Source organism: Gekko japonicus, unplaced genomic scaffold (assembly GCF_001447785.1).
Source record: "Gekko japonicus isolate JY-2015 unplaced genomic scaffold, Gekko_japonicus_V1.1 scaffold212, whole genome shotgun sequence".
Taxonomy (NCBI): domain Eukaryota; kingdom Metazoa; phylum Chordata; class Lepidosauria; order Squamata; family Gekkonidae; genus Gekko; species Gekko japonicus.
In genome coordinates this window covers 1,368,962-1,395,694 of record NW_015161953.1, presented here as the reverse complement: position 1 = coordinate 1,395,694, position 26,733 = coordinate 1,368,962, and the positions used below count along the sequence as shown (strand labels likewise).

The 26,733-nt window shown below is 40.2% G+C and overlaps 1 protein-coding gene across 1 annotated transcript in view; it reads right to left on the bottom strand.

Annotated features, from left to right (window-relative positions):
• Positions 1–26,733, bottom strand: part of SLIT3 (slit guidance ligand 3) — a gene marked incomplete at its 3' end in the record, with an annotated part of 512,561 nt that overhangs the window by 166,621 nt on the left and 319,207 nt on the right. The gene's annotated exons all lie outside the window — the stretch shown is intronic.

Below are 26,733 nucleotides of genomic sequence, written 5' to 3'. Positions count from 1 at the left end.
GTATCATTATGTTTGGTTGAAGTATATGCAGATTTATGATATTTTTAAAGAGGATAAGAAAAAATATGATAAAAATGAAATAGAAATTGTCTGGGAAAAGAGAGGGAGGAAAATGGTTTCAAATATGTATAAAATATTGTTGAAATGGTATGCTGAAGATGAAACTGTAAAGGAGCAAATGATAAAATGGGCAGTCAAAATGAATAAGGAAGTGGCAATAGAATCGTGGGAATATTTGTGGAAAAATTCGTTAGAAATTTCAACTTGTACCAATGTAAAAGAGAATTGTTATAAAATGATGTATAGATGGTACATGACTCCAAAGAAAATTGCAAATATGAATCAAAATATGTCTAGTAAATGTTGGAAATGTAAAAAACACGAAGGCTCATTTTACCATATGTGGTGGACATGTGAAAAAGCCGCGGACTTTTGGACAAAAGTCCACAGTGAAATACAAAAGATCTTGAAGTGTTCTTTCAAGAAGGCGCCAGAAATTCTGCTCTTAGGACTTAAAATGGAAGAAGTGAACGTAAAAAGAAAGACTATGCTCTGGTACATGATAACAACTGCAAGAATGATTTATGCGCAATATTGGAAACTGGAGGAAGTACCAGAAATAGACGTTTGGTTACAAAAAGTTCTGTTCATGGCAGAAATTGATAAAATAACTAGAAAACTAAACAACAAAGAAGACCAAGAATTTTTTGAAGAATGGAGTGACTTTAAAATGTATTTGGAAAAAAACTGGGATGTGAAACACAATTTACTATGTCTAGAACAATACTAAGTTAAGAGATGTTATCTTAGGATTTATTGATTTTATGAGACACAAGGGAGACGCATTGCGGGAAGCCGTTGGGGGAAGGGAGGGAAAATGGGATAATTAACTGGTTGAAAAATATTTTGGATTGTTTGATTATATTCAAGAAAATAAAAATCTTTTAACCAGAAGATGATCTAAGGTCTCTATTGCACCTGATCCACAATCACACAATCTATTTGAATACTGTTTTTTTTAGCAAAATGGCCTCTTAGCTCTGCAGCTGGAAAAACATTCAATCTAGTAAGCATGAAGAAATATCTAAATCTAGGGGATGTAAGGAAGCTCATATATGAGGGAATTTTCTTAGGTGGCACAATCCCTAATGCAGAGTTGGAGCATACTCGCGTAGCACGAATTGAAGTGCTGAGTCGATCAATGTTTGTCACCCTCAATCTAATCAAATTGAGTGCTTCTTGATAGTTTATATTGTTAAGCACTGTGTTTTGACGTTCTTGTATTCATGCCCATTCCCCTGGTTTTTGTTGTTGTTGAAGTCACTGTGCATATTGACAGCTCGGACTATCAATTCCAAAGCTCTTCAAGCAACTTTCAGCCTCTGAGATGTGGGCAAGATATTAATCAATCTTATTAGGCTGTAAGCACAAGAAGCATATCTATCAATGTAGATCACATTACTTTTCCTCATAATACAGAGTACTGACAGTTGCTGTATGCTTATATATAACAGGACAAAAGCATGCACTGGATTTTTGTTATTTAGTAGGAGCAATATATCTACTGTTTAGAGAACACTTAATAATTAAGAGGCAGCCAGTAAAGGGTATAGTAAGCCAATCATGATATACAAGTCTATTAGAGGATTGGCAGTGCTCAAGGCTCATGCTGTTTCTCAGCAGGTGCCAGTTGAAGGGGTGATTTATGGAGGAAGCTTTTTCATTAAGTAAATAGCAAATGGTTTCCACCCTCATAGTACCAAGCAATCTTCTGGGAGCGCTGAGGTAACATTCAGCTCTTTCTAGGCAAGGATTCATTCAAGCATTTTGACTAGATCATAAAATGCCCAACACTTACCCAAGGTCAGGGGGGGGAAGGATAAGAGGGAAAAAAGAGAGGCTGAGTGACATCTGGCATTACATATGGAAGTTTTCAACAAAGATTATGCAGCTCAGTAACTACGGGCTTCTTGACAGACTAATGCCACTGGGGAGGGGCTGTGGCTCAGTGGTACAGTGTATGCTTGGCATGTAGAAGGTCCTAGGTTCAATCCCCGATGTCTCTAATTAAATGGTCTGGCAGTAGGTGATGTGAAAGACCTCTGCCTGAGACCTTGGAGAGCTGCTGCCAGTGTGAGTAGATAATACTTGATAGACCAAGAATCTGAGTAGACAATACTTGATGGACCAAGAGTCTTATTCAGTATAAGGCAGTTTCATGTACTCACTGAGGTTTTATTTTGGATTTACATTGCAACACACATAAACTCTCTGTGTCTCTCGGTCCTAAATTCTTCTCAATATTACCTAATTATTTATATTTAATTTAACTTATAGGGCCAACTATCATGAGCAATGATTCATGAGCAATGGCAATGGTCTAGCAAATGTCACAGCAAGTACCACAGATCTATTTGTAGGTAATTGTCTGAATCAGTCTGCCTCAAGAGACAATGTACAGTGACAGGGACTTTAGCGTATCTGCTTTCTCCAAGCTCTCCTGTCTAGGTGTTTGATAAAACCACTTTATTTGTCTGAATTGTGATTGAACAGAGATGAAGACTTTCATCCCTCCAGTGCTTTGAATGGTCTTTCCACCCCATTTGTACTGAGCTAGAGATTACAAAACTTTGTATGTTTTTTCCCGATGGCTTTGTGATTTGCTATATGCATACAACAGGAAAATGAGCACTAGAATTTACTTACTACGCTGACGTAGGAGTCCAGGGGACTGCCTTGAAATGGTTTTCCTCCTTTCTCCATGGTTTGGGACAGAGGGTGGCGCTGGGCGAGAGGGTCTCCCCGCGGTACCCACTAGAATGTGGAGTGCCACAGGGGGCAATCCTCTCGCCAATGTTATTTAACATCTATATGTGCCCCCTCGCCCAGTTAGTCTGGAATTATGGGCTGGGCTGCCATCAGTATGCTGATGACACTCAGCTTTATCTTTTAATGGACGGCCATCCATCCTCTGTTCCTGAAAATTTGGCTGAGGCTTTGGATGCTGTGGCTGGATGGTTGCGGCAGAGTCAACTGAAGTTAAATCCATCAAACACAGAGGTCCTGTACCTGGGTCATGGGGGCTTGGAGGTGGGCACCAGGCTTCCCACACTGGAAGGGACACCTCTGGTGCCGGCCCATTAAGTGAGGACCCTGGGAGTAACACTGGATACCTCCTTATCTATGGAGGCCCAGGTTGCTGCAGTCGCCAGATCTGCATTTTTCCATCTTAGGCAGATCAGGCTACTGAAGCTCTACCTCTCCCCCCAAGTGCAATGGTCACTTCCAGGCTTGATTATTGCAACTCACTCTATGCAGGCATACCCTTGAAGTTGATGTGGAAATTACAGCTGGTACAAAATGCAGTGACGCACCTACTGACGTCGACGCCTGTGCAGGCCCATCCATGAAAATAATTTTAGTGGGTGATTTTTAATGCTACAGTAGGAAGGGATTGCAGCATATTTCTTAAAGCTCTTGATGTCAATCAAGACAATACCCTTCCACCTACTTTCTCCTAACCAAGACATTCTAAAGGTAGCTTTCTAAACCCAGCAGCTATATGTCTTGCCAGATTCTGCATGCTATTCAACAGATTCTGGCTAAATGGTCTCATTGGCTTCCCAAACTCTGGAGAATTTACTTTTGTCTCCCCGAGGGGCTGTAGTGTAATCGATAATGTTTTAATTTCTCCCTCGCTGAAACCACATGTCAAAGATTTTACAATAGGTGATTTGGGTATGCCGAAATGTGTTTCATATGCAGTTATCTGCTTGGAAACTGGCATGTCTCTAATTGAAACTAGTGCATGGCTTATGACTGTCAAATTCTGGCTACACTTGCATTACAACCTCGAACCTGGGAGCTTTATCTCTCAAATGCTCTCCGAATCCAATTATGTCAAACTGGTCAGTCTATATTGAGGGGAAAACTAAAGCAACGGGCTTATGTATAGAATCACTGTCTATGCTGACTTTCACTGCTGCATTTCATCAAATTAAAAACAGAATGCTAGACATTGAATTCCAGAGGTTATTCAGTCAGGCCAACAAAACCCGCTCCCTGCTGAGTTTTGAGATTCCCCTCATTACTGGGAAAATAGTTCCATATCTTTGCAGGTGCCACAGCAGCGCAGAGCATTTTCCCTTGCCAGATGTAATGCCATGCCTTCTGCTATTTTTTTATGGCAGATTCAATAAGATAGCCTACTCAGCCAGATATTGCCTATGTAATCAAAAATGGAGTCAATCACTCATGTTCTTCTCTATTGTCACCTCTATACAGATTTACATTATATGCATTTACATTCTATTCTAGTTAGGATGTAGTGGTTAAGTGTGTGGACTCTAATCTGGGAGAACCGGTTTGATTCCCCACTCCTCCACTTGCACCTGGCTGGATGACCTTGGGCAAGCTGTAGTTCTGTCAGAGGTGTTCTTGAAAAAGAGCAGTTTCTGTTAGAACTCTCTCAGCCCCACCTACCTCACAGGGTGTCTGTTGTGGGAAGGGGAAGGGAAAGGGGTTTGTAAGCCACTCTGAGACACCTTTGGGTAGTGAAGGGCAGGGTATAAATCCAATCTCTTCTTCTCTTCTCTTCTTCTTCTTCTCTCTTTCTCTCTCTCCCTTCCTTCCCCTTCCCCATCTATTTGCTTTCTCTCTCTATTTCTCTCTTTCTTTCCACCTCTTTCATTCTTTCTTTCCACTTCTCTCTCTCTCTCTCTTTTAGACAAACAAATATCATTAGCAAACAAGTAAATATAATTGGACAAATAAATATCATTATCAATATGTGTTTTTACGCCTTTTGTTTTTATTTTTGGCAGTCTCATTTAACGTTAATAAAAAGCAAATCTGCATATTTTTCAACTAAAACATGTGCGTAATATTTGTTCATGTTTTGTGGCTCTCAAATTTCTGATGTTTACTCTATGTGGCTCTTATGTTAAGCAAGTTTGGCCACCCCTGGCGAACACCCTCTTCCAACAACCTAAGAGGCGACTCTACACATGGACATCACCAGATGGGCAACACCAAAATCAGATTGATTATATAATTTGCAGTCAAAGATGGAGAAGCTCTATACAGTCAGTAAAAACAAGACCTAGAGCTGACTGTGGCTCAGATCATGAGCTACTCATTGCAAAATTCAGACTTAAACTGAAGAAAGTTGGGAAATCCAGTAGGCCATTCAGGTGTGACCTAGTTCACATCCCTTATGAATATACAGTGGAGGTGAAGAATAGGTTTAAGAGACTAGATTTGATAGATAGAGTGCCTGAAGAACTATGGACAACAGTTCGTGACATTGTACAGGAGGCAGCAATCAGCACCATCCCAAAGAAAAAGAAATGCAAGAAAGAAAAGTGGCTGTCTGATGAGGCTTTACAAATAGTTGAGGAAAGAAGGAAAGCGAAAGGCAAAGGTGAAAAGGAAAGATTTACCCAACTGAATGCAGATTTCCAGAGAACAGCAAGGAGAGATAAGGAAGCTTTCCTGAATTGACAATGCAAAGTAATAGAGGAAAACAATAGAATGGGAAGGACTAGAGATCTCTTCAAGAAAACTGGAGAAATCAAGGGAACCTTCCATGCAAAGCTGGCCATGATAAAGGACAAAAACGGTAGGGACCTAACAGAAGCAGAAGAGATTAGGAAAATATGGCAAGAATACACAGAAGAACTATACAAGAAGGACTCAATGTCCTTGACAACCATGATGGTGTGATCACTGACCCTGAGCCAGACATCCTGGAGTGCAAAGTCAAATGGGCCTTAGAAAGCATATCTAACAACAAAGCTAGAGGAGGTGATGGTATTCCAGCTGAGGTATTCAAAGTCTTAAAAGATGATGCTGTTAAAGTGCTGCACTCCATATGCCAGCAAATTTTAAAAAATGCAACAGTGGCCACAGGATTGGAAAAGGTCAGTTTACATTTCAATCCAAAAGAAGGGCAATGCCAAGGAATGTTCAAAGTATTGCACAATTGCACTCATTTCACACACTAGCAAGGTCATGCTCAAGATCCTACAACCTAGGCTTCAGCAGTACGTGGATAGAGAACTGCCAGAAGTACAAGCTGGGTTTCGAAGAGGTAGAGGAACGAGAGATCAAATTGCCAACATTCACTGGATTATGGCAAAGCAAGGGAGTACCAGAAAAACATCTACTTCTGCTTCATTGACTGTGCTAAAGCTTTTGATTGTGTGGATCACAACAAACTATGGCAAGCCCTTAAAGAGATGGGAGTACCAGACCACCTCACATGTCTCCTGAGAAACCTGTATAAGGGTCAAGAAGCCACACTTAGAACTGGACATGGAACAACTGATGGATTTAGCATAGGAAAAGGAGTACGACAAGGATGTATATTGTCACCCTGCTTATTTAATTTATATGCAGAGTGCATCATGTGAAATGCCGGCCTGGATGAATCACCCAGATTGCTGGGAAAAACCGCAACAACCTCAGATATGCAAACGACATCCTCTAATGGCAGAAAGGGAAGAGGACCTAAAGAGCCTCTTATTCAGAGTGAAAGAGTGCAAAAGTTGGCCTGAAACTCAACATCAAAAAAACTAAGATCATGGCATCTGGCCCCATCACTCCTTGGCAAATAGAAGGGGAAGTCATGAAAGCAGTGACAGACTTCATGTTCCTGGGTTCCAAGATCACTGCAGACAGTAACTGCAGCCATGAAATTAAGAGGAGATCAGATCAGTCGATCCAAAAAGAAATCAACCCTGACTGTTCCCTGGAAAGCCAGATACTGAACCTGAAGCTCAAATACCTTGGTCACCAAATGAATGTTGGAAAAATTGGCAAAAATACTTAGATATTCAGAGTTTGCAATGGATCTTTGCTTCACTGGAGAGGAGGCATGTCTTTCTGTGTAAAAATCTTTATTTCTAAAGGTAGGGTACACTGGGAACCTACAAAATAACAAAGACTAAGGCTACATATTTAGAGCTACAACAGACTAACCGCACTGTCTCACAACAACAACACAACAACAACAATAGAGGTTCTCCTTTTTCTTGACCCCTAGAAGGAAATCACCTGATTACATTAACCAATGATGTTTGTAAACAGACTTCAGTTTTGTGGGTTTGTTTGCATTGGCTCTGAACCAGGTTTTCTTCTGGGCCAGGCTAAACAATAGCACACAAGGTATGCAGATAAACCCTATAATGATTGGAATTTAGACCTTGCAACTCACATATTTCCAACAATGAGAAGGGAGCACTCACTGGAGAACACCCTGATGCTGGGAAAGATTGAAGGTAAAAGAAGAAGGGGACAACAAAGGATGAGATGGTTAGACAGTGTCATTGATGCAACGAACATGAAGTTGAGCAAACTTCAGAGGACGACGGAGGACAGGAGGGCCTGGCGTGATGTGGTCAATGGGGTCACAAAGAGTCAGACTTGACTGTGCGACTCAACAACAACAACAAAGAGCACACATCACATACTTTATGGATTTTTCAAAAAGACTAGCTCCACATAGTCTTCCCATCAGGAGTGGAGAAACTAGCATGACATTGCTGTTGTTACGTCAATTGTGCAAGTCAGTGCAGAATGAATGAAACCCAGTTTGGACAGACACTGATGCAGATCACTTTAACCTCAAATATGATGTTTGTTATGGAAGCATTCAAATTCAAGCTATATCGAGGTGAGATATTATGTCTACGGGAATGTGTAATCAGTAGATTGAAATTTCTGTTTAGTAAAACTTGTGATTGGAAAAAATATACAAAACACACTGGGAGATTTGAGGATGTCATGAGAAAAACAGTTGTGAAAAAATTAGGAGTGCACAACACCTAAAGGAAAACTGCATGGTTGAATACAGCAACCTCTTTAAATACCAACCAATAATCCATAATTGTTGAGAAGCAGATTATATAGTACTAGCCCTTCAAGCCATTATATATTTACACATGAGAATCAAAGAACTTACTAAAGTCAGAATGGATCTAGTTGTAAAAATAAACCTGCCATTTCTGGAATGTGCAAGAGGAGCTTTCACCTGAGTCTAGAATAGAGGCATTCTGGTTTAGAACCTGCATATCCTTTTTTCATGAACTGCACCAGGTAAAGATAGAGCAATGCCTTTATTCTTCATCAGCAAGATCCAAAGTTATTTTAAGGAGCCAGGGCTCTAATTCTGAGACATTCTCGTATGCATCCCTTACTTTATAAATGGGCAATGTATATAGGTTCTACAATTGTTTCTGTGAACTTTATTTGCATCTTTCTCTGTTAATGAATTCTGTCTTTCCTGGATGTGGCCCATTAGTACAGATTTGTATCAATGTCTTGAACAGACTCTGAACTTTCTGTTAGGGTTGCTATACCTTTGCTATATAGACACTTTAATAAACTTTGGTCATGGCTAGTACCCACTACTGAAATTGAGGGTGGGTTAATGAAAGCAAGAAATTGCAAGTAGATAAATAGGTGCCACTTCGGTGCGAAGGTAACAGCGTTCCGTGTGCCTTGGCGTTTAGTCATGCCGGCCACATGACCATGAAAACGTCTTCGGAGAGCGCTGGCTCTTCAGCTTTGAAACGGAGATGAGCACTGCAACCCTAGAGTCAGACTTGACTGGCTTTCGAACAAGGGCACTGTGACGACCTCTTATTTGGGGAGGTCTAGTTTTACTTTAAAATGTTCTTTCAGTTTTACTCTGTAGGGTATTCTGGCTGCCACCAGGGAAATCTAGGTTTTCCCAAACCTTTTCTATAAGATTTTTCCTCTCTGGGTAGGTGTACCATGGGTCTTAGGCATTCATGAAGGTCTATGTGGTCTGAGGAAGGATTATTTGCTGAGCTGGTATACTTGAAGGAATTAGGATTTATTTAAAGAAAACATAATTACGAGGGTAAACAATGTAAACAGTACTGGGAATGATTTGAACAAGTGCTTGGTGTCTCTCACAAGCTTCTCCTTTACTGACAGAGAGGTTAAAGCAACCTTGTAACACTTTTCACTGTACTCTTCTTAGACTCTCAGCTTTCAATTGTAACTCTTATAACACAGAACTTAACCGTCTGCTTAACAGAGAGACTTTTACTCTTATATTTCACACAGGAACTTCTCACACAGAGACAGGACAAAACTCATATCAACTGCTTTTTCACAGCACACTCTGCTCTGACTCTCTTTAACTCAACTGTCATACCTAACAGACACACCAGATAGACATTCCAATCATCCACACAGCATCCATTCCAAAACCCTCCCCCTCTCTGTCACTCACCAATCATATCACTTGCCTGAGTCCAGCATCCTAGTCTGTCATACATCCATACAAACCAAACTTTAAAGTCACACACACAAAAAACATGAAATCGTTACAGGCACCTTTACCTAATGAGTGCAAGAATTAATTAAAAATAGGTTTTGGCATTGACCTGAGTTCCATCAAACCATCCTAAGAAAAAAAAAAACTTAAGCACTGGACATGGTGGGTGGATAGGAAGGTATCGTCAAAGGGATAGACAGCAGCCAGTCTACAGTAAATGCAGTAATATCCCCACAATGATTGTTCCTTCCCTGCTGAAGGTACTATGGACATTCCTAGCTTTCTTTCAGCACAACATGTAGGGAGAAGCTACTGGATTATTTAAACCATTGTATAAAATTGTGTAATAAAGAAGAGGGAAACTGAATAATTTACCCAGATAGTATTGCTGATGGCAGAGTCAGACCTGTGTTCTCATTAAGTGCACAATCGGCTTTTGAGCTCAGCCGGTGTTTGCAGTGTTTCTTTGGTAAAATAACCATGCTGGAGCTTAAGCTTGTCTACAAGTCATGTGCTCTGACCTGCAATCTTTTACCTGCTAATTCATGCTCTATTGAGGCTAATTGTGGTGACTCAGTGATGAAGGAAAGACACTCCACCAATGCCCTTTATATAATTGTTTCATATCTTCCAAGGCTGAACCCTGGTTGGAATCAGCTCAAACACAGCCCTGAGTGTCTGAGCTAATGGAAAAACTGCTATACATTCCCAGATCAGAAAACTAATCCCTGTGACAGAATTTAAAGGGCAGCAGAAACAATATGTATAATTACATTGCCGTGACAGAAATAATTAACTGATCACATAAGCCAGCTGTAGGGGTTGTGATCTTGATTTTCAACAAAGTTCCTGTGATTTTAACTACTTCTATGAGAGACAACATGGAAATTTCCCCTAATATTTGTCTGTTTCTATGCTGGGAAGGATGCTGTCAAGTTGTTAAAGGCAAATAAAGGTGGCAACTTAATCAGCTGAGATCAGTATACTGCATATCCAAGTGAATACCAAAAATCCCTATGCAAAACAAAGTACTGAAATTATTGAATGAGGCTCTTAACAAAATCCCAGGGAGAGAGAAATGATAGGTTTTTAAGTAGTTTAGCAAGTCATACTATAATGCATGAAAATCCTTTTTGTGCAAAAAGATAAAATGCATATGTTTAAAGCAATTTCCCCCCTCCCCCTATATTATGGTAATCAAAGCTGAACATGTAGCTAATTCTGTAGTTGATTTAGTAGTCTAAACATTTTACTGTGACCTAAAACCATAGTACTTGAATATTTCTGAAAAGAATGAATGAAGCCAGAATTATGGATGAAAGCAGAGTAGTTCTATGGAGCTTTAAGAACCAAACCCAACCAGCTTTCCTCATCTGCAGTGTGTCACAATGGCCAAACTCCTATAGGCTTTACCAGATTGCATCCTTAAAGCTTGTTTTGTTATGTGCAGAGCCTATTCTACGTTTAATCTCTTTATAATGAACTTAATCCAATTAGTGGCAAAGAACAGCTAAATGTCAAAGTAATTGGATAACAGCCTTAGATTTTGTAATTATTTCATTATACCAGTAGGGTCCCTTTACAGCTATGTGCCTACAGACTTGCATCATACTAAAACAAGCTTTTTACAAAACATGTCACTAATGCAGTCTAAATGCACACAATGCATGGGTTCTCCAGGATGTTAACAGATGTCTCCAAGCACTCAAAATGGCAGCAACAAGGCAACATCGTATAAGCAGTCACTGTTCCCCAGCCTCCTAAAGACTGCACAACCTGACTGTAGCCTCTTGGATTAAAAGAAGTGATCTCTGGCCCTTATACATCTTGTTCTTCTGCACCATAGGTCATGGAACTCCCAGTTGTTGACCTCAAATTTATTGACGGTCATATGGTCTTCACAAAATCCAAAAATTAGTACTGGTGAGCTTGCACAATGCATTGGGCCAATCTGGTTGGTCTTAATAAATGTAATTACGGATTTCATTCATTTTTGTCCTACATTTTAGAAAAAGAAGCGAATGGATTTATACCCCGCCCTTCACTACCTAAAGGAGCCTCAGAGCGGTTTACAATCCCTTTCCCTCCCCCTCCCCACAACAGACACCCTGTGAGGTAGGTGGAGATGAGAGAGCTCTCTTGAGAACCGCCCTTGAGAGAACAGCTCTGAAAAAATGTATGACTGACCCAAGGTCACACCAGCAGCTGTATGTGGAGGAGTGGGGAATCAAACCCGTTCTCCCAGATTATAGTCCGTGTTCTTAACCACTACACCAAACTGGCCATTCTTGCCATTATTGAAATTATGTACTTGATCCATGTCAGGCAATACTGGCAGGAGAATCTCCCCTATCATCCCCCCCCCCCCCCCCGGGCTGCATATCATGGTTCAGTTCCAGGTTGGAGAGTTGCAGGACTATGAATGAAATAAAAATGTATTTGGTGTTGTATATGGAACTTTGCCTGGATTCCCCAAGGATGACACATTGTAAAAATGTTCTGTCACACCAGCTGTTTGCGGTCAAGTGCAATCTTAAACTTTCTGAAGATTTACTGTAAAGCAGGAGTGTCAAACTCATTTGTTATGAGGGCCAGATCTGACATAAATGAGACCTTGTTGGGCCGGGCCATGTGTGTCATAAAATGTAATGCCAGGTAGCAGAGATATAAACTTTATAAAGGACACAAACACAAAGATTTTTTTACTTAAAATAAAAACATGCTTAAAACATTAGCACTTTTGCAATATTTTGTTTATTTAGCAGTGTCTGATAACTGACACCTCTTGCTCTGAATTATTGCATCAAAATATCTGTGCAGTTGTAATTTTGAGTATGCTGTTCAAGTGTGTATCTGTAAGCTGCAAACCTACTTTTGATTTATCGACAGTCACCACAGAAATCTCATGCTCAGAGTTCTGAGTCTAGGACCCAGGGGAAAACATTAAATGGCTGAGCGATTGAGAGAGTCTGGCGAAGCAAGCTATGATGCAGCAGCAGCAACAGAACTGGAAGCAGGAGATGGCCAGTTCCAGTGCGGGCCTGACAGAAGCCTTCCTGGGGCCTGATCCGGCCCCCCGGCCACATGTTTGACACCCCTGCTGTAAAGGATTCTACAATTAAATGTTGGACATGCTATAGATGGGCACTTGAAGATATAGTGAGCATTCACATCGGAAATCCATAATCTAGCCAGATGGATGTTAGTTCCCCTTCATTTATGTGGAGCAACAGTGACATCCAGGGGAAAAGGAGAGTGATCACAGGTGAACTATTTCATTAAAATATTCTATATTCTAGCACTGTACTATATTTGTGATGTCTTATATTCACCTAAACAAATTTTTGTTGTCTCATCCACAGCTTTTTGGATGAGGGCAAGACAACAATCTCTGCAAACTTTCTTAAAGGTGTGACTTCTGTGATATTTCTGATGAATACTGCGTATCTCTTTTCTTTGGCCTTCTTCATTCTTCTGTATGAGCAAGCTAACGGCATCACAGTTTCCCAGTTTAACTATATGTTCTGCTGAAGCAAGCACGCATCGCAGTTTCCCATTGCTAGTAGTATGGCAGGATTCAGGTAGGTAAGGTTCTGTCCTCTGGAGATTTTAGCTCCTATTAGGTTTGACTCAAAAAGCAGGCATGACATTGTTCAAGATTACAAAGACAGTGCGGGTAAAGATTAGCTTAAGTCCTATCCTCTTGATGGCACTAACCACTAATTTTATTGCATATGAAATGTGAAGCTACTTAGATCATATGGATTTGGGATATTTGGTGGGGCAAGAAAATGTTGTTATAAGTCAGCCCCAAATCTCTGTGTTTGATTTTTAGTGATCAAATATACACCTATTGCTATACAGAATAATAATGCCTAACAACTCTAGAGCAATGTACATGAGAAACATTAATGATTGAAAAGAAACTATATCCTTCCTCCTTCTCCCAGCCAATTTTAAAGTCTTTTTAAATGTGACAATAAAACAAGGCTGCAAACTTTTATTTAAAATCCTATACTAAGAAGCACTGGACATAATCAAAGTCTTACTGAATATTTTTTTCTCTTGTGGTAATGAACTGGTTGCCAAGAAATTGTGACAACATATATTACTGGGGGTGACATCTCCCTATAAAAATTGATCACAGGAACATTGCATTTTGTGGCAGTCAGAGTAAATGTGTATGTAAAAAGAGAACAAAAAGTCTGCTACTATATTCCTCTGTCACATCTTACATGAAACGTCTTCATCTTCCCTGAAAAGGAAATGTGCAAAATCACCTGACACTCAGAAGAAAGTTGGGGGAAAGATACTGGCACCTAGTTTGTATCCCATATCTCCATCAAGTCTGAAGTTCCACTTGGAAGGATCAATCTATTATTTTCTCAGATTGAGTGACTCCTTTAAGAGATTTCTGAATATGCACACAATACTAATATTTCACGGTCCAGTGACTCAAAGGACATTACCCCAACTTTAGCACATGGAAATTATCTGTAGAGGTTATCCCATATCTGAAAAAAGCCTAAGTCACAAAGTCAGCATTCAGACTTGATACTATAAAGGAGAAACCACTTTTTATTAACCTTCTATTCTCAACTCTGCTGTGGGCTTGCTGCCACCATATTTCCGCTGTACTTGTGGGGATACAAACTTCCAACTCTACTCACCTCATAAAGAGCTCCTCTCTTGTGAGGCAAAGTTTAACACAGAATATGAAAAAGGTGACTTTTTCCCCTGGATTTAACAATGTGTTCATTTGCCAAACATGCTCTCCCTGTCTCTCTCCTTCCTCCCAACCAATGATTATAATTAATAGTTTCTTTTTTCCCCTTCTGTGGTGTATAATTGGTGTATTTTTCTCCCTTGCTTAATGTAAACACAGAATTTCAGCGTCTGGATTCTCATAGCAAACAAAGATTAAAAAAACCACTCGGCAAGGACCACATCAACTTGCATGTTTTGCGCACATTACTTTTTCAACCTTAAGTGACAACAATAATAGCAAGATCAGGCCAAACGATTTTTAACCAAGAAACTCTCTTGGGTCCATCATCATCACAAAACCTTTATTAAGCATTTGTTACAGACACTGAAGAATCTAAAACACTACACAGCCAGTTAACACAAATATACACATCAGAAAGCACATTTGTAAGTGACCATAAGCTTAAATAAGATAAGAATGAAATAACAGAGAAGCAAAAAATTTAAGTATCACTGAACATATTATTACTTACAGGCATGATATATCACTTTGTTGAGCATAACCAAATTCACCACATGTCAAGATTTTTGACAAGGAATGCTCTGGTTTGTCTTATCGTTTCAACTTTATGGGGTTCAATTAAAATAAATTATTTAATCTGTATGAAGTATTAAGTGCAAAAGGGGGAGAGACTCAGATTTACATGTGTACCAGACTTTGACTGATCTTTAGCTAAATGAAACATCTCATATTTTCCTTACAAGTTCAAGCATTACAGCTGTAACAACTTTATTACTGAATCTTTATGCATGTTTACATTTTCAGCTGATTGTTGGCATTGCAGCCACATCTGGTACCATTTCACTTAACTTGCCTTATTATTCCTTTCAGCAGACTCCCCTAGTGAGCTGCTCAAGCATCTCTAAAAGCCCAGGGAGCTTCCTCTTCCCCTAAATACTCCCAATTTAAGTGTCTAACACTTTGGTAACCTTTCACTAAAAAGCTAAAGGCCAGCATGCTGTACTCCTCCTCCCACCCCTGCCCCAAAAGGTGCTGATTCTGCATTTTTACTGTCCTCACTAGAAAAAAAAACTTTCTTCTGCTACAGTCCTCAAGCTAGCCTTGTTAACTGTGTCCAGTTGTTTATTTTAAAGACCTATACATAATCAACATGCTTTCCTAGTAAACGAAACCATTCCCAGTATTCCTTTAATGCACACAGCGCTCTTCTAAAAGCATATTAATGTTTAGTATGCTTAAGGAAGTAAATGACCGAAATTCCTACAAAATTAAGATGAAAGGGGAACAGTTTGTGTTACAATTAAACATTTCTTCATGATACCTTACAATTATAATTCATAGAAGAAAATTAGCGTTTTCCTTTTCTTTTAAATGATTGATGTAATGTGTAGTTGCTTCTAATACATTAAATGCTTCTAATACATTAGGGAGTGAAGCCTTACAACTAAATATTGCATTTAAAAAGCTAAATCATTTTCAACATCCAATGTTTTTTTTAATGTAGGATAGGAATTCTGAATGTAAAATTAAGCAATGCATTTTATAGACACAAGCACACACTTAACCTTTTCTCACCACTAACAGTTAGGGGCACTTACAAGTCTTTGAAATGGAAAAGCGTGGCTATCCAGATGTTTTCTATTGATGTCTGCCTTAGAGGCTAGCCTTTAATTAGACCAGTTTATTTGTATAACATTATCACTGGTTGTCTACGTTGTTTCTCATCCCAGTAAAAACGCTGCCAAAATAGCTAACAAATCAAATAGGAAAGAATGCCTGTATGTGTTAACAGATGGCACAACTGTATTCTCTGAGGATAATCATTAGACAGCACCTTGACGCAGCTTATTTTGCTTTGTAAATAAAAGTAGTATTGCAAAATAGATCTTGAGTAAAAAATGGGAATGTGAAATTCACCACAGAATGATCACTTTAGTTTACAACAGTACCATATCTATAGAACCACTGTGAATGCACTATTGTGCACCAAATAAGGAAGGCAAAGAGTGGATGGATTAATGTTGAGATCCAGTGTGATGCATTATTGGGTTTGGATCTGTTCAAATTCCAGTTTAGCTCTTAAACTCAATGGCAGGCCTTGGGGAAGTTAATCTCTTTCAATCTAATCTACCTCATCGGTTTGTGATATAGTGTAAGCATTGTTACATGTTCTATGGAGATGAGGTAGACTACAGATGTAACAATGCTCCTAACATTCCATATGACTTTCGCTGATTCATAAATTACACAGGTAGGGTCTGGGATCTCCATCCAAGTGTTACAGGCAGGCATGAATTGCAATTGTGGGTTCTCCTCAGTTTCCACACTGATGAATTGCTGGTTTGGATTGGGACAACAGTGGGTGTGGAGAAGTGGTTTCAGCTACCTCCCTCACTGTGTCATTTTCCCAGCCTTCAATGGTCAGGGGAGGGGGACAGGACACTATTTGGCCTGCTGGAATGTGTGAATCGACTCTTAGTATTTAAAAGAAACAGAACTCAGGGACCAGCTCTTCTCAATGCTCGCCACTGAGTTCAATGGAAACAAATAAGCAACCTGAGAGAAATGAGAGAGGGGGACCTGCTGTGAGCCCAACACTCACAGTATCATAGATAAATGTTTGCATTAAACAAAATGCATAATAAATGTTCATTTTTTTCCTAGTAGGCAAAAATAGATGTTATTGAACTATTGGGTGGTGTTACGCCTTGCTTTATCTGCACTTTAAGTCTTCAAGGGGAATGGTGGAAGTCCTGGAAAAGCTTGTAGACAATTTTAAAAGAACAAGCTTTTTCTCTAATGGGAGATGACTGTAATGCTACAATCCTAGTTTAAAAAAGGGCTTAAATATACAACACGACACAACAAGATTCTATTACCATAAATGTTGCTCAGAACCCTGCTGTCTTGACGGCTCATGTATTTTCAGTCTAAGATTTCAAATAACTTCAATGTATCCAGCATGTGAACACAAATACCGTTCTATGACCAATACTGGACAGAGCAGCATAATACAGTATCTGGAATCCATTTTGTACATGTTCATATAGGATGATATCACAAGAATCTTAAAGTGTTCAGCATATGGTAACAGTTTTCTACATTCCTCACCCAGGGTGCATGAAACTACTGAATCTTGATAATTTTAGTAAAGGAATGAAAGAGAGATTTAAAACCTAGATTAAGAAAACCCTGAATATGAGCATCCATTAACTTCAGATTTATTTCCCCCCCAAGATCATTAAAAATGCATAGAAGATTTTTTTTTTGAAGGTAACGCTTACTTTATAGGGGCAGAAATGAAGACAAAAGACTGCACTATAATGACAGTCCTATTCCAGGGAATTACTCACATGTTACATGAACACTGAAAAATTGGCACAAAGACCAAGTTAACAGACATAACTACTGAAGTAGCTGGTCTAGCCCCTTCTAGTGTTCCTTCCTTTCTTTGGCGTGAGCTGGACTGCAGCCTCCTCTGTGTGAGAGACAAACATTTCCAAGCCCTTCTGTGTGATGTGCGTGTTGAGAAGCCATCCATCTTCGCTTCCTTATATTTTGGCACTCTGAACAGTTCATCTGATTTCATTTTCAACTTTGACATCACTTACTATAATTCAGATGCCTCTTGGAAATCAAGTTCATGTATAAATGGATGTGCACACCTGTCCAGTGTTGTCATGTCACGATTTAAACCTCCCCGATAGTGGCATTTACACTTTCTAACAAGAAATTTTGCCACACTGGTTAACAAGATGTCACCTCTTAGAAAATGATGAGAAGACTGTTAGCCTTTTTTTCAGGAAAGAGGGTTAGCAGAGCACAATAATTTCTTCTGCTGCCAGTCCCAGACTCATCCCATGGCACTCGGGAGGCCATCGGTAGGGTGAGAACCCAATATTCATCCTGACAACTTGGTTCTCTCCTTGGGCACAAAAAAGAATGCCTTAAATGACCAGGGGAGGCTTGGCCTCCTAAAGAAATGATGGGATATGCCCCTTGGACTCATTTTTCTGCAGAGTGATACTAAGTAAAACCACATGCAACAGTTCGTCTGGCAGTTTTAAAAGAACATTTTATAATCTTTATCAGTTGATGTGCCATGAAAAATTACCTGGCCTGTTCAGTTCTTTGGGAGGTAATGATTACATACTGGCCTATGAATCTCAGTTATAAATCCAAAATCCAAAATCACAACTTCATTATGTAAAGACAGGTAATCATTCCCCATATCTGATTACTGTCCTTAATCTAATATGTTGTCAATATACATCAGGAATTCTGTAATGATAAATTTGAATGTATTTGTGTTTGTAAAAAGTACTATGATACTTGCTTCAAAACTGATCTCTACTTATTCTTCATATGACAGTTCCATTTCAAAACAATTAATAACATTTATTACCTTTGCTGCAGATACAGATCTCCATTTCAACAGCTATTATTTGTTTATTATATCACTCCACCAAATCAGCTCACCAGTAAATTAAAGCATAAAAACAACTTCTTACAAAACTGACATAAAAATAAACAAGTTTGAAGTATATAAAGAACAGAAATCCTTTCTCATTTTGATGGCCTACCAGGATTTTATTTTATTTTCTTAAATAAAGTCTGGCGGGATTGAAAGGATGACATCAACCTCACCTTTTAGAAGTGGGAATGCCACAATCTGGGGAATGCGCTTTGTCAACGCAACTTGAAAAGGTTCTCCCAGAAGTCTAAATCAAACTCACCTCCGCTAAAGCTGGTTCCTTTTGGAAGGCACCATGAATGGATATCAAAATCTGGGAAAACTGATACAGGTGAAAATGAATCTTTATATACTCTGGGGGATAAAAACAGCACCTGGAATTGAGTCTTAAAACAATCTGGAACTCAGTCTAACTGAAGTAGTATTGCAGTTGTATGATGATTTGGTGCATCCAGAAAGGATACTTGCAGCTGCTTTTTGTGCCAGCTGAGGTTTCTGAAGAGTTTTCAAAGAGAGTCCCATATTGAGTGTATTACAGTAGTACAAGGTGGGTGTGATTAAGAAGTGTGTGACTGTGGCAAGGCTAGCTTCAGAAGGCAAACTACTCTTATCTGATAAAAAGCACTCTAGGTGACTTCAGGCAACTATTTCATAGAATCATAGAATGTTAGAGTTGGAAGGGACCTTGCAGGTCATCTAGTCCAACCCCCTGCACTCTGCAGGAGCATAGCTGAAAGATAGCCCTACATACCTACAACATACCCAAAAGATGGTCGTCCAGCCTCCGCTTGAAAAGTCCAGCAAAGGAGCATCCACCACCTCCAGAGGCAGACTGTTCCCCTGCTCAACCACTCTTACAGTTAGGAAGTTTCTCCTGATATTTAGCCGGTAACGACTCCCTTATAATTTCCACCCATTAGATCTAGTCTTGCAATCCAGAGCAAGAGAGAAGAGATCTGCTCCATCTTTTACATGACAGCCCTTCAAATACTTGAACACTGCAATCATGTCCCCTCTAAGCCTTTTCTTTCCCACGCTAAACATACCCAACTCTTTCAGCCTTTCCTCATAAGACTTGGATTCCAACCCTCTGACCATCCTGGTTGCCCTCTTCTGGACATGCTCGAGCTTGTCAACATCCTTCCTAAAGTGTGGTGCCCAAAACTGGATACAGTACTCCAGGTGAGGCCTGAACATAGCAGAATAGAGCAGAACTACCACCTCCCATGATCTGGAAACAATGCTTCTGTTAATGTTTTCTTCGCAGTCACATTGCACTGCAGGCTCATGTTTAGCTTGTGATTGTCCAAGAACAATATGGACTTCAGAAGCTTCCCAAGCTATGCATCTAATCTTTCAAGGGTAGCATAACCCCATCTAAAACTGGTGAAATGCCTGTTTCCAAAACAACTTTATTCCCTATCTACAGGGTTTCCATCTTTTATTTACTTTCAACTACCCCAGTCCTTCAGTATTTCCAGCACCTTTACTGTTCCCTAGATTTACAGGGAAAAGTAAGGAAAAGAGTGTAGACACTAGGAGTTAAGTTGACTCTAACTGCTGGGGAGCAGTGTCTTTCATCCCTTGAGGGAGGTCTTCCCGCTTCTGTGGAGTCCAACAATGCTCGGAACCTGCTCTCCACTGAGCCTCCAGCAGCCGGACAATTCCTATTCAGTCGACTGTCTCTAAGCCTTGTTTAATGTCCCATGATGAAATCAGGACAAGACAACAATAGAGGTAAGTTGTACTCCACTTTACTCCCAGAGACACTTCACCCCCACATAGACTAATGATATCCTGAAAGAGCAGTCAGAGCAGCAACAGGTATATTTTATCCCACCTATGTGTATATGATCCTCAGAGTGACATGCAAAATCTATCAAAACACAGCAAATATGAAACACACACACACACACACACACACACACACACACACACACACATATATGGCAAGAAGCCCATGAGACTGACCAGAAATGCTGAAGCATTTGTGTTTCAAATTTGCTGTATTTTGATAGATGTTGCATGTCACTCTGAGGATCACATACACATAGGTGGGATAAAATATTTTAAATAAACAAATTAATATGTTTCATATCAACTGAAATATATCCATGGTAACTTAGATATCTAAAATGTGGCTTCAGATATTTGCTCAATTTGATATTCATTGAATCTTTATTCTTCATGTTGTATCTGAAAAACAATAGGAACCTATCTTACAGCACTCATCTAAGGACAAGGCAACGATTGTGAAATATTAGGAACAGGGTATTTAAATGATTAAATTTAATGATCAGCTTTTTCTTTTTGCTGGCTAGCGCTTTGTCAGTGTTAAATGAAAGGATACCCCAAAGGCTACAGTATGATCACTGAAGCATCTCTGGAATATTTCCTTATTTATTAAAACATGTTTACACCATTGCCCTCCCCCCCGCTCCATGTGAGATGCAAAGCAATGAAGTATACACATTACCATTTACCACACAGAGGCACAGAAAAAAACTCCTCTTCTACCCACAGGGTAACTGGCCCTTGATACTAAGAGATCTCAGGAAGGGCAAGTCCCAGTCTTTTTTTACGAAGTAGCAGATCCTACTGTGCTTCAGGTATGGGGAGGGGAGGAATAACTCCCTGGTCCTTCTTGGCCATTGATGGAACACATTCTTTCTCCAGGAAGCAGTGACTAAATGTGTGTGTGTGCGCGTGCGTTTTGGGGCAGTGGGAATCAGTGATTATAAAGCAAGCCAGAACCCAGCCCACAAGCTGGCATCCCAGCTCTCTCCTATGACCTGCAGAAATGTACAAAAGAGGTGTATTTCCAATATTTGCCAGAATGAACAATTTCTGGCTCATCTCTTTCTCTGCCACCACTAGTAGTCATATTACAACACTGAAACGTGCTCAGGGCTTAACAAATAACTTTGTCTTTGCCTGCACTCTTCTGCGCTGCTTGGTATAGAGTCGCTTAAGTTGGTGCCAAGGTCACTAGGGTGGAGAAGGACTTTTGCCAAATTTTGCCATGTACAGTACAGGCAAAACAATGAAGGAAATGGGTGGGATCCACTACAAAGATCATAGCTATTTTCCAAATCCCCTCCCTCTAGGAAATCCTTTCCAACCCCGAGAAATTTTAATCCCAGGGTCATAGAACCCATGTGAACTAACAGCCACATGGATCAGGTAGCTGAAGTAGGGGGGGGGGTCACTCTTTCATCCTTCTTCTTCTGTCAGTCTGTCAGTTCAGGGAGAAGGAAAGGGGACAAAATAATTCCTTTCTTATTTTTCCATCAGTTTGTCAATCCACATGGGTCACAACCCTGTGGGCAAGCTATCCCAGGAAAGTTGTGGGAAGGGGAAAATGGGAAAGATCCATAACCATCATCTGCACCTTCCACTGGTTGCTAGCTGGATCCAAACAAACAAACTTGTTAATCTTAAGCAACAAAATCAGTATTTCTGTACTGAAGAAAAGTCTTTTCACTCACTCAGGGAAAATATTATTACTAAATTTGACAACAAGGAATCTTACAGCTTTGCAGTGACTACTATTCTGAGGTTTTAAGCCAGAAAATAAAAGAAACAGGCAATTTAATATAAGGAACATATCTGGGCAGAAACCAACACAAATAAAATGGAATGGAATAAAATAGAATGGAAAGTTTACATGGAGACCCAAGAAAAGAAATTTAGAAGATATTATAAAGCAAACCTATCAACCTTCTATGAGGCATTTACCAAGGCAGAGGTATTTTTTGCAAACAGAAACCTTCTGTTGCTGACATAAAATGGGGTCCTGTATTGTTAAGAACATTTCCTGAAATGTTTGCTGAGCTTTCTGCCTGAACGCTTGAGGTAACATCCTTCTACTAAAATTTTCCAATGGAATGAGGTGGGAATGATGTGGTATGGTAAACCCCAGATGCCTTGCCTCTATTGTTTCAAGGAGCAACGGAGACTGTGGTAAATCATATCTTTACATTTCAGACCCTGACATCAGGTTGAAAGATCTCAGTTGACTGGTTCAGAAATTATCACCGCCCAGGACCCTGGAGAACGGCTGCCTGGGCTAGATATAGTATTGGCACAACTCAATAGAAGTCAGCTTCTTTTATCTTAGTTTGGCAAGGGTGAGGGAAATTATTTTAGTATTAGAGCTTTCCTGGTGTATGAGGCATTGAAATTATAGCATCGAGGAACCTTCCAGAAATTCATGTTGAAATACTTTAATGCCTGGATCCTATGTAGATCATGTGAATTGTAAGTGCTATGAAGATGGAACTGTCCATGCTCGCAAAAGAAGACTGACTATGCTAAGGAAGCTGGCACTTTTAAAACATTAGCACTAACATAGTACTTCTGTTTTTTTAAAACAGCTCCCCAAAGCAACTGGAGAAATAGCAAAATGCTTCTCAGGGCATTCATCAATCATATTATCACTCCCAGAATTCATGGGCCCAGTAAAATAATAGTTTTATTAGGACAAACAATCCTGACAATCCCATAGGAGTTACACCGAACTCTGGCTGGATGTTCAGGAAGAATAAAAACAAGGGAAACCGGGTGTTTGAGTCATGTTTTCAAGCCACTGTCTGCAAATTATTTCAGTCTTAAAAGATGACTCTGATTACCTGCAGAGGCCTTGCTTTGGATGACCCTGCCTTCTGAGATTAGGTGTGCGGCAAACCAAAAAAGGGCCTTCTCAGTCATGGCACCAAAGCTCTGGAACGCTCTCTCCAGGGAGATTTGTCTGTCCCCTTCTGTTGCCAGCAGGTGAAGACTTCTTTGTTTCGTCAGGCATTGCCTCAATGATCCCTCCTTCCTAATCAATGTGTTTTAATATTGTGTATGCATTTTAACTGTTTTGTATATATTTTAATTCTGTTTTTTAATTGTTTTAATGATATGTGTTTGGAAGGGGGGTTGATTTTAATGGTTTTAAAATGTAATTTTATCACGTATGTTTTTAATTGTTAGCTGCCTTAATAACCCTTAGGGGGTGGAAAGGTGGGATAAAAATTCTGTAAATCTTTCACTACATATAATTGAGTAATGGGGTAGCACTTTCTGAACATTCCACACGCTCGTAAATCAGTTGGTTCCATGTGTCACTCAGAAGCTGTCCCTATCCACTGGCTGTGTTGCCTCAGTCCCACCCACAGTGTACTCCATCAGCCATTGGCCCATCAGCCGCCACTCAAGAGTACAAGCGTGCCACTGGCCAGGTGCTGGGTCTCCTCCTCTTCCCCGCCCACTCCAGCCACTGTTCCCTGTCAGAATACGCTCTCTCTCCTGAGGAAGACACTTGGCTCCTCTGTGGGGCTAATTTTTCCCTCGGTGGCTGTTGGTAGACAACCAAGGTTGGTTCTGTCAGTAAAAAGACAAAGAACAAAACTCTTTCCATGCCTTTGTGAGGAACTCATTGGGGCCAGTCCTAACTAGGATTGTCAGCTCCAGGTAGGGGGATTCTGTGTCTAAGGAAGCCAGAGTCTGGGGAGGGGAGAGGCCTCAGCTGAACAGAATGCTTTAGAGGCCACCATCCAAAGCAGTTAATTTTCTCCAGAGGGCGAGAGAGATCTGTTGTCTGGAGTTCAGTTGTGATACCTGGCAATTTTCAGACTCCACCTGGAGGTTAACTAACCTAGGCATAGCAGTCAGTGCTTCAGAGCAGGGTCTGCTAGACCCAGGTTCTTCCTGTGGAAGCTGAATGGGTGATTTTCGACAATCACAGACTTTTGTTGTTGTGCAAGTCAAAAGGGGGAGAGGAGAATGATGTAAGCTACTTTGGTCCCCATTGCAGAGAAAGACTACTTTTCCTCCTTGGGAACCATTGTTGCCAATCTCCAGGTGAGTTTGGAAATAAGTAAACAACCCTAGTCAATATTAATATACAATATTAATCCATTTGACTCATCAAAACCATGAGTGTCACTATGAGATACTACTAGAGAGTTTGTCAAATGGATTAATATTGTATTTCAACGCTACTCACCTTGAAAAGGTTATACACGAAAAGAGATAATATGCATGATCCGTTGTGTTGATGGCATTTGAATTTCTTCCAGTAAATTGAAATATTGGGGGGGGGGGATTCTGGTCTTTGGAGACTGTTTTGGCATAATACATCACGGTTGTTTACTTCTTTCCAAACTTCCATCTCGTGATCTCTCTCTTTGTTTTGCAATCTCCAGGTGAGGGATGGAGATCACTTAGAATTACAACTGCTCTCCAAATGGCAGAGATCAGTTCCCCTGGAGAAATTGGTGGACTCTGTGTCCTTATACTCTGCTGAGATGGCCCCCCTACGACAGCCAATGTGATGTGGCAGTCAGGGCTTCAGAGCACGGTAGAGGCTACAGGTGGGGAGGGAGATGGAAAGCTGAAGAGTGAGGGGGGAATAAAGGTAGGTTGATGATTGGCTGGGAAGGAGATAGGGTTGCCAACTCCAGGTGGGAAATTCCTGGATATTTGAGGGATGGAGCTTGGAGAGGGTGAGGTTTCAGGAGGGGTTGGACTTTAGACACATACAATGCCATGGACTCTACCCTCAAAACAAGCCTTTTCCTCCTGATCCATTGTTGCCAATCTCCAGGTGAGGGCTGGAGATCACTCAGAATTACAACTGCTCTCCACTAGGGAAATTCCTGGGGATTTGAGCGGTGGAGCCTGGAGAGGGTGGGATTGGACCTCAGACAGGTACAATACCATAGACTCCACACTCAAAACCAGCCATTTCCTCCTGGAGAACCACTGTTGCCAATCTCCAGGTGAGGGCCAGCAATCACTCAAAATTACAACTGACCTTCAAGTCAACTGACCTTCAATTACAACTGACCTTCAAGTCAAAATTACAACTGACCTCTGGAGAAAATGGTGGACTCTGTGTCATTATATCCTGCTGAGGTCACCACAGCAAATTGACACTGAGTGCCCAAGGCTGGGGCACTCTCCCAGAGCCTCTTTCTAGAGCTCGTTGTATTTATTTCCACAATGGGCCACAATGGGCCTTATTCCGAGTAAAATGATAACTAAGTCAAAACTATTCCCAGGGTAACATTTCAAGTCATACATTATTTTTCTTGAATAAAAATCCAGAGGAAGAGTTCTAATCATCTTGAAAGCTTTCATACTGCAGTATGTATGCTGGTTGGCCCTACTAAGTAACGCTGTGAATGTCCTTCTAATGAACTAACATGGCTTCCTGATTTTCATCTAAACAGTTCAACTTTAGTTTTAGCTAAACCTTCTGGTTTGAATTAGGAGTTAGTTTGTTTAAGCATACCCTGTTGTGCCCATCACCAAACACTGCAGGAAAAAGAAATTAGAAGACAGTAAATGGAAATAAATTGCCAGTATATTCAGCGTAACATAGTGGCAGATGGATATGACACGTTAATATATAAAGCCTGCAAGGAAGTTTATTGACCAGGATTTGAAATATTTTCCCTCAAGCAATGAACAACTTGATCTGATGGGGTGCAGGATCAGGAGAAGAAAAGCTCTCAAATTCTGGACTAGAGAAACCATTCCTCACTATTTACCCTTTCAGTAGAATAAGACTACGGGTGTAGACATGTTTTGCTCTGCTTACTTCTCTTCCCTGACAATATTTTTTCCAGTGGCTCTCTGGGTGAGCAACTTTGGCCCTGTACTTCTCATAATGAAGAGGGAAAAGAGACATGTAGACTCCCCATGTACACCTAGCAGTGACTTCAATGTCTCTGTATGCACTAATGTAAACAAATACTACTGTGTCACCTAGATAAAATACACAACATATTGGGATTATAGTATTCCAGAGAAGCAAAGCACCCAGTACAGCATCCAATTGTTTATTCTCCACCCCACCCCCCTTCATAGATCTTATTTAGCTACTCAGAGTGAAAGACAAAGCTATAAAAGGAGAATGATTTTAGGCCTTGGGAAGATGCACAGCAAATTTCAGAAGAAATATATTGGATGTCTACAGCATTAAATTTTTTAAAGCAGTGAATTTTAGGAGTGCTTGCTGTTGCTCCTTCATAATAATCAGATGTAAGTCCTTCCAAGAAATATTCATATTTCACTTGAAACACTGGAGAGGAGATGACAGATCACAACCAGAGCACACTCCCTTGGGTTATTATTCTGGAAGACTTTTTACCTACAAACCTACAAACAAACCTTTCTAGAAATGTATTATCAGAAATGCCCTGAGAAATTAGTGATGGGAAACAAAAT